General features: G+C 30.2%; 1 long non-coding RNA gene across 1 annotated transcript in view; it reads right to left on the bottom strand.

The window, feature by feature from the left end:
- Positions 1–15,277: 15,277 nt before the first annotated feature.
- Positions 15,278–16,226, bottom strand: part of LOC106687893 (uncharacterized) — a 4,060-nt gene continuing 3,111 nt past the window's right edge. The window contains exon 4 of the long non-coding RNA XR_001344239.2: positions 15,278–15,384. This is a non-coding gene — a long non-coding RNA (uncharacterized lncRNA). The remainder of the gene's footprint in view (positions 15,385–16,226) is intronic.

Raw genomic sequence — 16,226 nt, 5'->3', positions numbered from 1 at the left:
ATTATGTTTTGGTACGAATATTTCCTCCTGAATATATGATTATAGATATATTACATTGGAGTGTATATTATCAATATTTCTTTTATCTTTTTATCAGTATATACTTTAAAGGTGCGACCTTTTTTTTTTCTTTTTTTTTTTTTTAGAAACCGATATTTCGATATTATCGAAGGAGAATATCGATATTCCGATATTATCGGTTACTCGATATCGATATCAAAATATCGGATATCGGAGATAAAATATCGATATTTCGATAATATCGATATCGATACCCCATCCCTAGCGTGAGGTAATGTCTCAAGAGAAGGATTTGTTGTCAGAGAAAGAGGACTGGACGCTTACTCAGAGCTGCCAGATTGCTGGGGGCCGAGGTATAGAAGGAAGAGACTGTGAACTGCAGATTCCAGGTAGATGGGAACCACAGTCTCCGTCTAGCAGCTTCTAGACCAATGAGAGGAATTCTCATGCAGCGACCAATGAAGGGTTACTAAAAACTGGTAGATTCCCAGTAATTGAATTTCTCAAGTCCGTTGGAAAAAAAATTTTCAGCGTTATATTTGTAATAGGACACTCATGGCTTAACTCTGGTATCTTTTTTTGAAAACAAGCTACTCAAAAATAGGATTATAAACCCAATTGATTTCAATTAATTTAAGATTTTCTTAAATATTTTCTAAATTTTTTTAATATTTAATAGTAAAATTAGTTTGTTTTTTTCTAATAATTTCTTGATAACTACTTTGATGTTTTTCAACTTATGATTCTGTGTAGCCATTCCAATGCACATTTATTTCGTTATTCATTATTGTATGAGGGATATAATAAACGTGAATTCCACCTGTTTTTTAGACATTTTTTATTCAGATTTATATTTGCTATAAAATCCGCAAGACACCCTTATTAAGGGAGCAAGGAAGAGAGTTTCTGCCTTGTAAATAGTGGTTTTATAGTGGCGGATATTCAAACTCAAATTTTTTTTTTTTTTTGGGATTTTGAATTTTAAAAGAATATATTTTTTTAGTTAACTACATACTTTACAAAATGTATTACTACAGATGTTTTATTGTTTCTCAAATAATCAGATATTTTTAACTTATCGACAATATGTGTTGTGTCTTATGATTTCTCTCTACATTATTTTAATCCTTCCCACCGAATTCATTAACTCAAAGAAAATTAATTTATGTAGTGGAAAATACATATATATATTCTAGTTTACGTACATAATGCTTTAACAGTTTATATACTTGAACCGTTTTCGTATTTCATCTTGTACTGTATTTCATACAAATAAAGTTATAGTGTATGGAAGTGAATTAAATTAGTCATTATGAAAAATATATCAATCTTATTAGACCAAAGAACACAAAGCGTATTGTGTTGTGACGTGCTGATATAAAAACACAGAATCACTTTGATTCAAACTGTTTAATGCTGAGCATAACAGAGATAAAAGTAAATCGCGCTACCCTAGCGAGAGGGATTGGCTGTTGGCTCTTTGAACTTGTTCTGGATGACAGAGCTATCAACTTCAAACTTTACACTTAGCACGAGTTACATCAAGTTTTAAAAGATTTATATCTGTTTCTTTTCGTTATAATTATGTAATTCTGTTTTTATTTTCTTCAAAAAGGTAACGTAGCATTAATCACGATTTATATATCGAAAAAACATCTGGGCCCTGTTTCATAATGAAAGCTAATAGTATTAGTTCATAGTACAAGTGTAGAAACTAGTGTGGTAATAATACTAATACTAATTTTTTTTCATGATAAGGATGACTATTAGTAATATTACAGGTATTAAAAAATACTAAAGTACATGTAACTACTGTACTAGTTAGTGTAATTGAATTAATATAAATCTACAAGACTAATAGTACTAGTTAGTACTCTATTATGGGTCCTGATGGGTCTACTTATACGAATTTTCTACTTTACTGTATTTTTTAAACATTATTTGAATTTTTTTTTCCAAACCTTCTCAACATCTTTTATTAAGAAAAAAATACAATGTATACAATAGAGAATATATATACGTACATACATTAAAATTTATCTCCTTATACCGCATGGCATTTTAAGAAATGTTTACAGATTATAAAGCCTGAAATTGAAAAACGGCGTGTAAACCTCCACTCCCACCCTTCGTGGTAGCCTTACTTATCTGACTTTTCAAAAAAGACAATTATTGTGAGTAGGTTGGTCGAATTACGATATGTTACAATCTCAAAAGAGGAAACAATAACACAAAATAAGTCATCCTTATATTATTTTGCTAGATTTCCATTTGTAAAATTTATAATAATCGTTTCATCTACCATATGTATATAACTGAATATCTAAAAATATACACGTACAGATCTAATAAATTAAAAGATCACATCTCATTTACGAAAACGACGAAAATAGATATTCATCTTTTAAAACATAATGTTGCATGAAGCTAATGGGTTACATCCATATTAAATTTGTTTAACTGTCATTAAACAGTTATGAAAATATAATTAAAATCCGATATTAAATAGGATATGGTATCAAATAAAAAAATCATTGTGTTTACACTATAACAATTAAATTTAAATTCCATACATCGAAAGATAACCGATTCATTTGTTTGTTATTAATGAAGTTTCCTTTTGTAGAAATCAGAAATATATTTCCGATTTAAGATGAAATTGTCGCATTTATTTCAGTCATTACTAAATGATCCCGAAACTACTATTTCAGTTTGGTATTCGATATAATTTTTTACATTTCGAATCAAAAATCAGTTCCATACGATTACACTTTTTAAGATAAAGCTTTTCAATGAACTTGATTCAATAAGCTTTCCATTTTGTCAAAAACTTTAAAATTATCTTGTTTTGAAAAATATCACAAAATATATTCGTTTTACGAAAACAATCATCCTGATCGAATTCGAAGTAAATTAAACTAATTTTCATTTTAGCTCAAGGAGGAATGTTTAAGCACAATGGTATCTCAAACAGAATAATATTTATGATGAATTTTTTTTTATTAAGTTAATAGTTTTTTTTTATATATATAATTTTTATCCAAAACCCCACTTGCCAATATTATTGGTAACCCACCATTTTAAAGATAACCATTGAGCCTAAATATTTTCAGCGCTGAAGTGAAACCTAATTAAACTTTTTTTTCAAATTCGCGCCAATGAATATTCTCGGAGAACAAATATTTTTTAGATAGTACTTCACAAACTAAGAGACAATATTTAATTGTTTTTGGAATGGTAAAGATCTAAAGACCAGTATCGTAAACATGGTTTAAACGATGTTTAAAGATCTATATAAGATCTTAAAGATTGTTGGTCGTAGAGAGCTCAGTGTGGTTTAAAAATGTAGCATATTTTACCACATTTAATTAAAAATTGCAAGTTATTTTGAGTAATTCAGTGAATTTCGTTTACAGTAAGAAATATTGTTTCAACAAAAGCAAACCATTTTTTTTCTTCAATTAGTTACAGAGGAAAAAGCAAAATTAATCATCTAGAACCCCAACACAAAACTTTGTTGACCATTGTTGTTTTAATATATATATTTTGTTTTTTCAAAAGTGAAAAGCAGTTTTGCCTAGGTGGCAAATGAAGGCGCTATGAAGCCTTCGCCCTGAGCCACCGACTCCGCCGCTAAGACAGACAGACTTGATCTAGAGGTGTGACATGGACAGACAGACAGGCAGACTGAGAAGACAAGACAGAGAGGAGCCGGCGGATCAATGTGATCGGCGAGGCGCGCCCTAGCGACGGGCCCGCCAACTAGCGACCAATCGATGCCTTCTGAATGGGTGCGAGTAGCGGCCCGTCGCTATGGTAACCGTTCATATCCCCACCCCTACGGCTATCTTAATGAGGGCGGATTATATCAATGAAGTAATTATACATAAATATAATCCAGGGATCGCTTTTAGTCCGGCAACAATGATCGCTTTTAGCAATGAAATACCTTGAAGTTAATCATTTTATATTAGTTCAATGATGTATAAAGTAAAATAATTGTAAATATTATATATTCTTATTTTAATTTGAAAGAAGTAAAATATTTTTAAATTATTTTCTTGTTTCAAACATGTTAATTTATTTTTTCATAAAGTTTATAAATTTTATTCTCATTACTGTTTCTATATACTTACATTTATTTACGTTATTTTATAGTAATTCAAAATTTGTCTAAATATAACACTCACTGTATATAATATTTCTTACGTTATTATGTTTATCTCACTATTAGTAGCGACCTATCTGAGAGATCTGGCATAGGCATTTTAAGACTATCTTACTATATAGTGGTAGGCCTCTCATTACCTTATATCTGTAAAGATTTACCTTTCTTCCCTAATTGTTTGACACACACATCAGCATAATTAAATATGAGACTTATAAGCGTGATCTGAGAAATAGCCGTTTTACGTTACGGCTATTAGTGGCTTAGTAAAACTTTAATCTTAAAGCTAAAAATGAATTTCAATTTCATAAATGTCTTTATGTATTATGTACCAGTATTAGTAATGTAAGTACATGTGAACTTATATTGCACTCTAAGTCCACATATACATAAATTTTATTATTACATGCACGCTTGTAACACATTTTGACTTCACAATCGCATGATGGATAGTGATAATGTTATATTCTATTTTTTGCTTTTATAAAATATAGGTTTTTCAAATTATGAATATATTAATGATTTTGATAATTTATAATAAATTAAAAATTCATTTTTTGATAAAATGTACCCATTTTACAGAATCAATCTTCCTTAAATTCAGTTCAACAGTAAAAGAATTAAAATGATCTTTATAGAAATTTTGTGAATAAAATTTGTTTCCGACTTTAGCAAGATCAAAACTTTCTCAAGTGGATCGTCAGAATTAATTAAGAATCCGAGAATCATTTTTCTAGCAATTGTCATTCACCTTTAGAGTGAATTTTAAAGTATAATTAAGTAACTTATTTAGTTGCAATAGTTACATTTTTTATTTTCAAATATACAAAACACACACGCTCCGGTGCACACAAATAACAAAGTAATAGTGATTAATTCAGATCTCTTACTTTTGAATATGCAATGGAATTAAGGTTTCTATAAGCAAAATAATTCAAGGCAAAAATTAATAAGGAAAAAGAAAAAAAAATTGTGTGTCTTATATAGAAGCCAAGCATCCTAAAACTAATATGCATATACATGTTATTATTTATAAGTCCTCCAGGAAGTAGGAAATCCCAATGACAGTTTTCAATATCCTTCGGCATAAACGGAGCGAGAAGAAATGGTTCCACTTCCTGTGCTATGAAGTAGATGGTAGAGGACCATTCTCTTCAATAACTGGGTCACTGGGGCAACCTCCTCCAACACCAATCACGACTTGTGGATGAGATGACTCCTCAAGTAGCCACATCGCCGATATACTTCCCTACTGCTTGGAACTCCTTCTCTCTATCAACTAATGGTTGTAGGTATTATCATAACAATTGTATGTTTTACATAATGGTCTGTTTCATTGTGCTCATATCACTTTTTATATTATTATTTATTCAATGAAATTATAACTGTATAAAAAAATACAATAAGTAAATGTGATAAATATTTCAGAACACATGATAATCCCACGGCTATCTTCTTTTAGGACACCTCGGAGGATTTTTATAGATGAGTTTGTTTGTTATGTAATAAGGAGCATCAAAATTTTACGGAGGGTTTTCGATTGTAAGGATTAGATACGGGAGAAATTTGATGGTTTAGTGAAATCCCAAAACTTAATTCTGAATGTCCAAATAGGTCTGATTATCATAGTGCATACGAGTTTTTTTAAGTAAATGGGAAGTTTAGAGCGTTTGTCAAGTAAGTGTTGTAGTAATCAGAATCAACGAACACTTTTGAAACACTTGAAAAAGTGGCTAAAATAGGAAAATGGAGTAAAACCCACGCTCTTCACTCTGCCTCACGCCATTTTCCAATTTTAGTTACTATTTCAATGTTGGTCGATTTAACTAACTTAAGTCTCCTCTTTCCGTTTTAAATACATGTTTTAGAGACAGTCGCGAAATCGTGGGGTAGTAGACCGGATTGACCAGTAAGAATTGCCTATTATATCGGAAAGAATTCTATTATTTTTGAGTTGTGATTTCTTCTTGTGAAATGGTTACATGTCGTACATCAACATCAAAGATAAGATTACGACGGGTTGATGAATTGTTGTAAAGATATGAAGAAACGTCTTTGACCAAATTAACATATTTTTAACTTTTGTACAATACATAAGAGCCTTCGTTAAAATATTTGATGCATTACTAACTTCATTGCAAGCACCAGCCAGAAAATCTTAGTACGCTGAAAATAAATTTGTTAAATTTCGTAGTTTGAACCTTTTTAGAGGGGGTTATTGTATTATAAACTATTATAAGTCCACACTGGATAACTTGATAACTTGATAACTTGCGCAGTAGTATAATTGTTAATTATTTGTAGTAAAATTTGATCCTCAAATAACCCTCAGCCATATTGTTTGAAATTGCTTATCACTATTAAATAATAGTTGTATTATATATCTTTTATGTTTTACATAATGGCCTGCTTCATTATTTTTTTGTGATATGCAGTCCAATTTAAAAATGTACACAATACAAAATTAAGTGTGTAAAATGTGCTAAAATATTAGTAAAAAGTATTAAACTTAAGAGCTTGAAATGTAAGGATGAGTTATTACTTGTAAAGATTAGATACATATGCTCCAGACTAGAATTTATGTTGATTATTATTTTTATGGAAAATATAAAACGCTTGAATCATACAATTAAAGTTACGAGTATAGTGGAGAACATCAACTTCCAATATTATTTAAATAGAATCTGAAGGTGGTAAAACTGTCCTACTTGCGCCCAAATGTATCGTTGTAATGACAACTTCACTGTTATAACTTTTTAATAAGCCTGAAATAATTATTCAGAAGCACTTTGTATTTCGAATATTCTTTTTTGCCAATAAAAACTGAATATTCTGAAAAAGATGAATGAATCAGGTTTTTTTTTTTTTGCAACTAAAATTATTGGATACGGACTTAACCTAATATTGTATTCGTTACTATTTCTAATCTTACATTTTAAATCAAAAATATGTACATAAAGTGGTAAAACTCGATGTAACTACTTTGAAACACACTTTCTTAAGCTAACTAGCACTAAAATGTTATTATCATTGCTAGTTTTAATTAAAATGTTAATAGCTCATAATTTTGTGTTCAAACCGATTCTTTAGTTCATGACATTTCGCTTATTTTGATCAGTCTAAACTGTATACATTAAAATCTGAAATATGGTGTGTAGCATTGTTTTACAAGCAGTCGATTACAAACTCATATAGAAGATCTTTATTCACAATAGGTTCTCTGTGTGGCCTAACATCATTCTTTATTAGCAAGAAACCCTGACTGTTATAGGGTGCAAGTATGCGTGTTTCTCATGTACGTGTACTATATTCCTTTCCCGTGACAAAGGAAATCTAGCCTAAGACCATCAAATGATTCTTTATGGAATGTCATCTCCAAGATAGTAGAGCAATAAATCGTGGTGTGTACCTCTCTCCTCTGCGTTTCCACACGGAATTATGCCCATCTGAAGATATGAGATCAACTATTACTACATCTGTAAACATGACTCTCACCCAACATCTTATTCAGATCATCTCATGCTTACCCATTATATGAGCTTAAATAATTTTTAAAACTTCAAAAACAATTTAGCGAATTAAAAAAAAACAGTCCTTAAGTAGATAGTAATACTGACCATAATTAAATTTTAACACTTGTATTATTAAAACGAATAAATTGTTTCTGCCCTGAACAGATATAATAATAATTTTATAACCAATTTGGTAACATAGTTACCAACATAATTACCGCGTTAACTATAGTACGCGGGTGAGATAAACTTGAATAGGGTATTTGAAAGGGTTGCTATTTAGGGGTTTTCCCATTTTTGATCACGATGCCACTCCTGCACTTGATCCTGTGCTTACCTTATGATGAGAAGCCCTGCTCATTTAAAGCGCGCGCTTCCAATTGCCGAGTGATTAACCCTGCCCACTTTACATCACCTTTATCTTTCCTCTAGTAGTGTAGTCCTCTACAACTGACATACCTGACAGAGTCACACTAATTCATACGCCTGACGGTAGCCATTGAGAACTGAATCATAAGTTTAAGGTAATAATAACAGTCAAGGCCTAGCGAAGTCGAAGGTTCGATGCCGATAACATAGATCGTTCTCAATAGGCGTCTATCTGGTGACGCCCCACCAAACCCAAATTAGTTTAAACGCAATCCTCCCATCTACGTTTCGGTCGTTTACCCGCTAGTTCAGTGTTTATTAACATTTAAGAGATCCGTTCGGTATTAAGTCCCACAATCTTATGCCGCCGTGCAAAAACCTGAATTATATTTCCAGGGTACGTTTAAGATGAAAAATAAAACCAAAACGGAACTTACGATGAGAAAACAATAATTAGATACGAATTATAAGAGTATCAAAATTAAAATGCATAATTCTAGAAATGCGGTTAAACATAAAAAAGTTTTTTAAAAAAAATCTTTTTTTTTTCTTCCTTTTTAATAACTCCAAGTAACAAGTAATTAAAAAGGTTGAATCAGAAGAATAACTGATTGGACTATAAACTGAATAAATCAACTGTTCGTTAATTTTTTTTTGCAATGTATTTTTAGAAACCAGATTCCCATCTATCTGACCAATTACAGCAAGAATTCCACAAGAGATTTGTACGAATTTTAAACATAAAACGTATTCAATACATACCATCCACTACCTTACATGTAGAAGTGTACATAATCTTGAAATAATACCGACAAAGCGAACCAAAACAATTAACCAAAACTAGTTAAATGGAGTGTACCATTTAGTTTAAATCTTCGACCAAACGTAAAACTTAATTTATGGAAAAGAATTTCTGCCAAAGCTAATGTGCTTCACACATTTTTTCATGAAAACTGTAGTTGCTACCTCATTTTTCTACTTCATAAAAATGTAAAAACTAATAAAGAAATTACTTTTAAGTAATAACTTAAATATATATACTAAAAAAAAACCTATTAGCAGGGGATTGGTTAACATTTCTGTTGTAGGGAATGTAATACTTTGCACGAAAGGAATGACCCTGGGCCAGGTCACGCAAGGAAGAAATCGCGATCGGCTTAAGCTGCCCTCCAGTCAACTCCTTCCGTGTACTTGATAGCTCAATTTCATTTCCGCCATTTTCTGTAATAAGCTATAGTAGAGAAATCTCATGCAAAATAACTAATAATAGAATGGAAAAATAGTCAACATTATGAATAATAAAAAATATATAAAAACTAATTTTTTTGTTAAAATTTTCAGCGAAACCATATATAAATTTAGTAAATCATAAAATCAAATATTATTTCATGTTTAACCTTTTTCGAAAACTAAGAAATCTTACGCATCTCTAGGTTTCTTTGTGATTGGAATTTTTTTGTATTACTAGAATCAGGAAAACATTGGTAAAGACCGGCGTTGCAACAGCCGGAGTATACCAATTCTTTGATCATTTCGCTATTGAGTAGAGCAAATGTATTTTGAATACATTGCCAAATAACATCTCTCAATTTCGTTATCGTTGAGTTTTTTGATTACCTACACTACGGTACCAAATTCATAGACATATTCATCTCCAAAAGGTGACAAATTGCTGTTGAATAACATCTCAGCATAGAATCTTGTCCGTTGTTCAACCCTTGCTGGTATGCATTAAAAAAAAATTCTAGCTGTTAAAATCTTCTGAAAAATTAAATTGCTTTTATTGTAATTTATTGATTTTTTTTCAAGAAAAAAATATTAAATATATATTAAAAATATATATCATTTTTATTTTATGAAAATACGTATAATATCGGTATATATAAAAAAAAACACAAACATAAAAAAAATTAGATAACCCTTAGAAACAGATATAAATAATTATATAAAATATGTTTTAATTATATAAAATATGTTTTAATTAAATAAGACACAAAAGTAAAGAAAGAGAAGAGAAAAAATAAATAAAAATAACATCATAATTAAAGATTTGAAAAAAACAAGGAACATTTCTAATTAAATGTTTCTTTTCGTTATTTTAATTCGTATACCTTCCGAAAAATAATAATTCAATCAATACCGATTTAGCAATAAGGTAAATCTAAATGACCATTCATGAGAATGAGAAATATTTAAAAATACATTTTTTTTCCTTTCACTGATTCCTTAATCCTGTTAGATGTGGAGTAGCTTCAATACATTTCTTAAGCGACTGTCCAGAGCCATTATTTGGAGTTCATCTAATGAGCAATTACGTTCAATTAGAAATGTATTTAGTATACGAAGCCTGACCATATAGTCATTGAAGATAAGCCTTTATCAACCAACTGGATGCTTTCCTATGAACCTTTGAAGCCTTCTTATCGTCTCGCATCCTACAAATATGGCCATTTTACCTGTAGTTCCTCCAGGATTTAAATAACAGATCTCACTTCTAACGGGGCTGGGATGCTATTATTTCTTGCATAGTCCCTTCTGGTTATTTCCATGACTTTTGCACATACTGGCTTGCATGTGAACACTGCAATACAATAATAATGCAAAGACACTGAATATCGGTCAGTGTCCAATACCCTAAAGTTTAATTTAAATTATACACCCAGGTTCATGAGTTCCAAGAGTCAGTTGATTGGATAGAGAACTTGGGTCTCTCTATTGAAAATGTAACAAGGAGCCTAAACTACCAGCATAAGGGTAAGGGAAATGCCCCCAACGACTCCTTTTGAAGGAGATTTTAACTAAACAGTACTTATGTGTGAAAATAAAATTTTAAGATCTTTTAAGTGAATATATTGTTCTTTATTTATAAATTTTATTATTTATATTTTAATTTTATTTTATATTTGTTAAAAAGGGAGGGGAAATTGAACCTATCAAATATCATATTATCTTGTCATCTGCAATTATCATATTATCTTTTTCTTAGGTCATTGACTTCACTAATCCTTAAAATATGACCATACTTTATAAGTCATTAACTTATTACTTGACGACCATGGGGTATAGTGAAATTAACGATCCAATCCTACAAATGGGATAAATAAGAACGGCCATTATTATCGGGTAGAAAGATGAGACGAGATGGCTACAGAATGGATAGGGACAAATTGGTGACATTATTGCATCGATAACTAATTTATTAGAGTATCGATATGAAAGGACCGCCAGGTATCGAGTTTGGAAGAGCGATGCCGGGGGTCGAGCTTCGCTAAAATTAATTATCTTCAGCGTCAACCGGCTTCTTCAAACATTCCTCAGCTAGCTCACCTGTCGATGGGAGTGGGCATATTAAATAATCCGATATTTTTAAAATTTTATAGAATATAAATAAATGTATCCACAATATGTCAGGATATACGTATGGTAATAAGGGGCATTACATCGATTCCCAGCTTTATCCGCATTTCCAATTTTCCTCGATTTATTTTTTTCAAACACTGTTTTACACGTTATTAGTAAACGTTGAAAAGGCATAATTGGCCCGGGCCTAATGAAGTAATACTGTTATTATTCTCGAATGAAGCGTACAAAAACAAAATGGGTGGTTAGGGAAGAATTCTCCCAAGATTATTTTAGTATTATGATCTCTCAAGAGAGATTTTAACTCCTACACGGTACTTCAAACAATACTCATTATTAGTAAATATTTTTATTTACCTATAAATACTTACCCATTGATATATTAATTAGTAAATGAGTTGTAAAAAGTTAAACTATACTGAGCAGCGTTTCCTTAATTCATATAAATTAAATTCGAGGTCTATGAATCGGTAAACAATTTATAGATATAAGCCCTAGATTTTAATTTATGAATAAAACTGTAACTTTCTTGTTATAAAAAAAAATATTAATAACTAAAAAATAAGAAATCAGAATAGTATAAAAAGAAAAAAAAATTATTTTGATCAGCAAAGGTACTAAACAAATGCAGTATTTTAAACAAGGTGGAGTCCCCGAAATGTGCTTCATACTAATCGTCAGTTAAATCTTCTATTAGCTTTATAAAATATATAATAATGAAACTGATATTAATTTTATGTTATTAATTTATTTATAAAGTAGTTATTAATAAATTAATGTTATTAATTTTATGTCGGGCTTTTTATGGCAGAGAAAATGATATGAGATATTATATATCTGTTATATACTATATCATCAGATATTATAGGAAACTAACATAAGATGGAGAAACTGATTTTATATTATTAAATTTATTTTGGGCAGTTTAAGAGTATTTCGTTTTATTTACCGACAAAAATCTGGTTTTTAAATGTGGATGTATTAACTTAATTATTAATTAAAAAAAAAAGAACATTCATGGTATAAAAAGAAGCCTTTAGTTCATAAATACAAACTATAAAGTTAAAGCGCTCATTCTAAATGTTTAATAATAGAGACGATTATTAATGATGTTATAAGGGTTAAGTAGTACAGATTATCATTGCACAAGTTAGCGAAATTGTATTAAATACAAAATACATGACTAATCGTTTTAGTTTGTATTTTATTATGAAAATGAGCTCTAGCTAAAGTCGTAGAAATCCAAAAGATATAAGATTAAAGCTATTCCGATGTCAACTAATAAAGCTACTAACTGATAAAAGTGCTTTATTATTTATTCTAATTTAACCTTTATTAAGTCTGGCCTTTATTTTTAAGTTCGCAACTTTGATGTACAATAAAATCTAATATCCTCCCTAGACTCAAGTTTTGAGCATATATAGATTAGCGAAAGTAAATATATAATATTTAAAAATAGGTTAATATATAATATATTAACCTATATTTTAGGTCAATATATTATTATATTTTAGGTTACTGTTCATAATACCTATAAAAATAAATATGTTTGCCCGATATGCAAATAATCACAGATTTCTTGTGTTTGAGAGCTACCAGGAGAATATCCTGGGTAAATAGTGAAATTGTGTAATAGAAGAATACTCTATATACTCCAGGTAGTCAATGAAGCTACAATCTCTAACATGAATAAGTTTCATCACGTAATGTAACTAGTTTTGCTGTAGTTTGTTTTGATATAACTATTGATTTTAAGACGTAAACAAATAAACGAAGGGATCATTTTAGACGTATTTAGACTCTTTATTATGAAAGTAAACAAACATATAGGCAAATAATAGGCATCTCAATATACAATAAACAAAATAATAAAGTAAGTAGTTTGAAAGTTCAAAACCTATATTATAGTTATAAAGGTATAACTTTTTTTTTCATGTTTAGTAAAAGCTGAAAATTAAGTTACATTCCCTATTTCCTGTACACAGCTGAATTTTCCAACACCCTATCCCAATCAGGTTTTAATTTTACCGATAAAATAACGATCCTGCTCTACAATTTCTTTCTTTACCCCTAAGACTTATCTTATTTCACGTAAATGGTTCGAAGTGTGCAAAGTTCAAAATACCCTAACAATTTTAACTGCAACATGGTACGTATCAAATTACACAATACACAATATGGCAACTATCACTTCTCTATCTAACATTATCCGTATCTACTTGTAGAATCTATTTCCTTCTCATTGATGTCTGGATATCTGAGACGCCCGATTGAAAAGATTAGACTAAGAGAATTTCAAAATACCTTCATTTTGAGTCATTAATTGTCAATCTGAATTATTGAGGAAGCATGCTAAAGGAGGTCTTTATATGAGGTCTTTAAATCTATATTGTAAGAAATAGACTACTAATTCAGCCAACAATGATTTTTTAGTAAAGAGAGGTCCATTGGAAAGATATGTGCTTTGTTTAATCTTATATAGAAATATTTTTAATTATTTTTTTTTAATAATTTATTTATTGTTATTTACAACTGGATACTGTAAAATTTATATACACATCAAGTAAATTTCCTGTAAGTTATATTATGACATGATACAAAAATGTGGAGAATCTACCCATTGATAGAACTCCAAAAATATTTCTAAAGGAGAAGATCTCGAGGCCATCTTCTTTTCAGACGCCTAGGAGGATTATTAGGTAGTGAAGGCGAAGCCAGGCTAGAAACGAGTTGGTTTGGATGGTTGGGAAGTTTATTATGGAAGGATTGGTATCTGGTTCTGGTCAAATCGGCAACATAGGGGACATTAAGGTCCTGATGGATGATTTGATTTGTGACATAGTAAGGAGCATTAAGGATTTTACGAAGGATTTTTGACTGTAAGGATTGTATTCGAGAGGAATTAGATGGTTTAGTGGAGCCCCATAGCTCAATTCCATATGTCCAGATAGGCTTTATAATAATCATGTAGATCAGTCTTTTGTAATGGATTGGAAGTTTGGACCGTTTGTCTAGTAAATGTTGTAATAGTCGAAAACGACGAGCAGTTTCCTGTCTTTTCAGTCTTGTATGAGGATTCCATGTCAGTCGTTTGTCCAGATTTAGTCCAAAGTAACGGATCTGTTCAACAGGAATAAGTGGGGTATTATTAAAAGATACTGTGGGGCAAGACGAAGGTTTACGACGAAGGGTAAATGTGATTTGGTGGGATTTATTGGAATTTATTTTAATCCTCCAGTTTTGGCACCATTCTTCAAGGGTGGTGATGTGGGATTCGAGGGATTGGGATACAATGGAAGGATCATTATTCACTGACAATAGGCATGTGTCATCGGCATACGTGGTGAGAATAGTGTTAGGATGATTTTTAAATTTGATGATAATTAATCCAAACCAAAAAGGTCGTAGGCCAGAACAATTTGCACAAACCGGATATGCATTAAATAATAAAACTAACACACCCAAATAAATTCTTCGAGGAAAAATGAAGGGTTATATGCAAGTTTACGACTGAAAAAATTGGTAGCAGATCGAAAGTTTCAGTCGCTGCATATTCTGAAAATAAAAATTGTGATTTAACCGTAGGATTGAAATGTTTTCTCTGTATTCTCTGTGCTGATTAACTACTATCACAACAGGACTAGTCGATCGTTCATACTACAATTAATATTTTGAATTACTTCTTTACTTTTTGTAGTAGAAGATTAAAAAGTATTTACTTGAGAAAGGCATTTCAGCTTCATTTATTTAGTGACTAATTAATTCACTTAAGAATTATTTACAATTTTGAAATATAAATTTCTGTATTTAAATTTTATAAATACATATTACGAGCTTATATCTTAACATTTCGTCCACCCTCAAGGACAATCTAGTAAATAACAGCAGTTATTGTACATTCATTTTAATCTGCAACAACATTCTGTCCAGGTCATTATTTTCAGTCAATTCACCCTATGAAACGATAAAAAATCATATTAATCTATTAATAAGTTTGTCTTAGATTATCTAATTACCTATTTTGTAACTTATCCATTAATTTCTAAAAATTTTAATTACAGATCAACTCAACAAACACTTTTTATCAACACACTGCTTTCAATCTTCCATACTGACATACAGGTCAGGCATATAATTGATTTCTTTCAAAATGTATTTTGGTCTAAATTATTATTTATTTTATCATTAAATGTAAATTTACCTCTAAAGTTTGCTAAATTATTAGTAATAATGTTAATTGTTGAAAGCGTATAATGAAAGCTGTTATTTAATAGATTTATTCATGATTGAATGATTTATTAGATTGATCCTTGAGGATGGCTTATTGGACGAAATGTAGAACTTTTTTAAGAAATAATAAAGAGTGTTTTCAAATATAAATTGGATACAAATTAGTTTATTTAAAATTTTATTATAATTTATTATTTTCCCTCCTGTCCAGGCACGATATTCCCATTTTTATAGAGATAATTTCTATGCAAAAATTACAAACCAGTTTTTTTAATCATAGGTAAGTAAATACTTTTTCTCATTCCCTTTTAACTTTTTTTACTGAGTTCACTTTTACAATATTTTTCCACCTACTTTTAAGCTGTCTCGAACACAGACTTTTATCTCGATTAAACATTTAGAGCACTCTGTGAGCGTGAAGTGCGCTAGTAGATAAATTATCAATTAGACTGTAAAATTCTGGATCTTATTGCCAAAGTGGGTAGTCAAACCAATTGTTTTCTAATTGCTCAAAACTTGTTCAGAATCCGGAGCGGTTTCCATTTATATAACAAATTTTAGGAAAG

Source organism: Halyomorpha halys, unplaced genomic scaffold (assembly GCF_000696795.3).
Source record: "Halyomorpha halys isolate HHAL.00 unplaced genomic scaffold, Hhal_1.1 Scaffold1023.1, whole genome shotgun sequence".
Taxonomy (NCBI): domain Eukaryota; kingdom Metazoa; phylum Arthropoda; class Insecta; order Hemiptera; family Pentatomidae; genus Halyomorpha; species Halyomorpha halys.
This window is presented reverse-complemented; position numbering and strand designations above follow the sequence as displayed.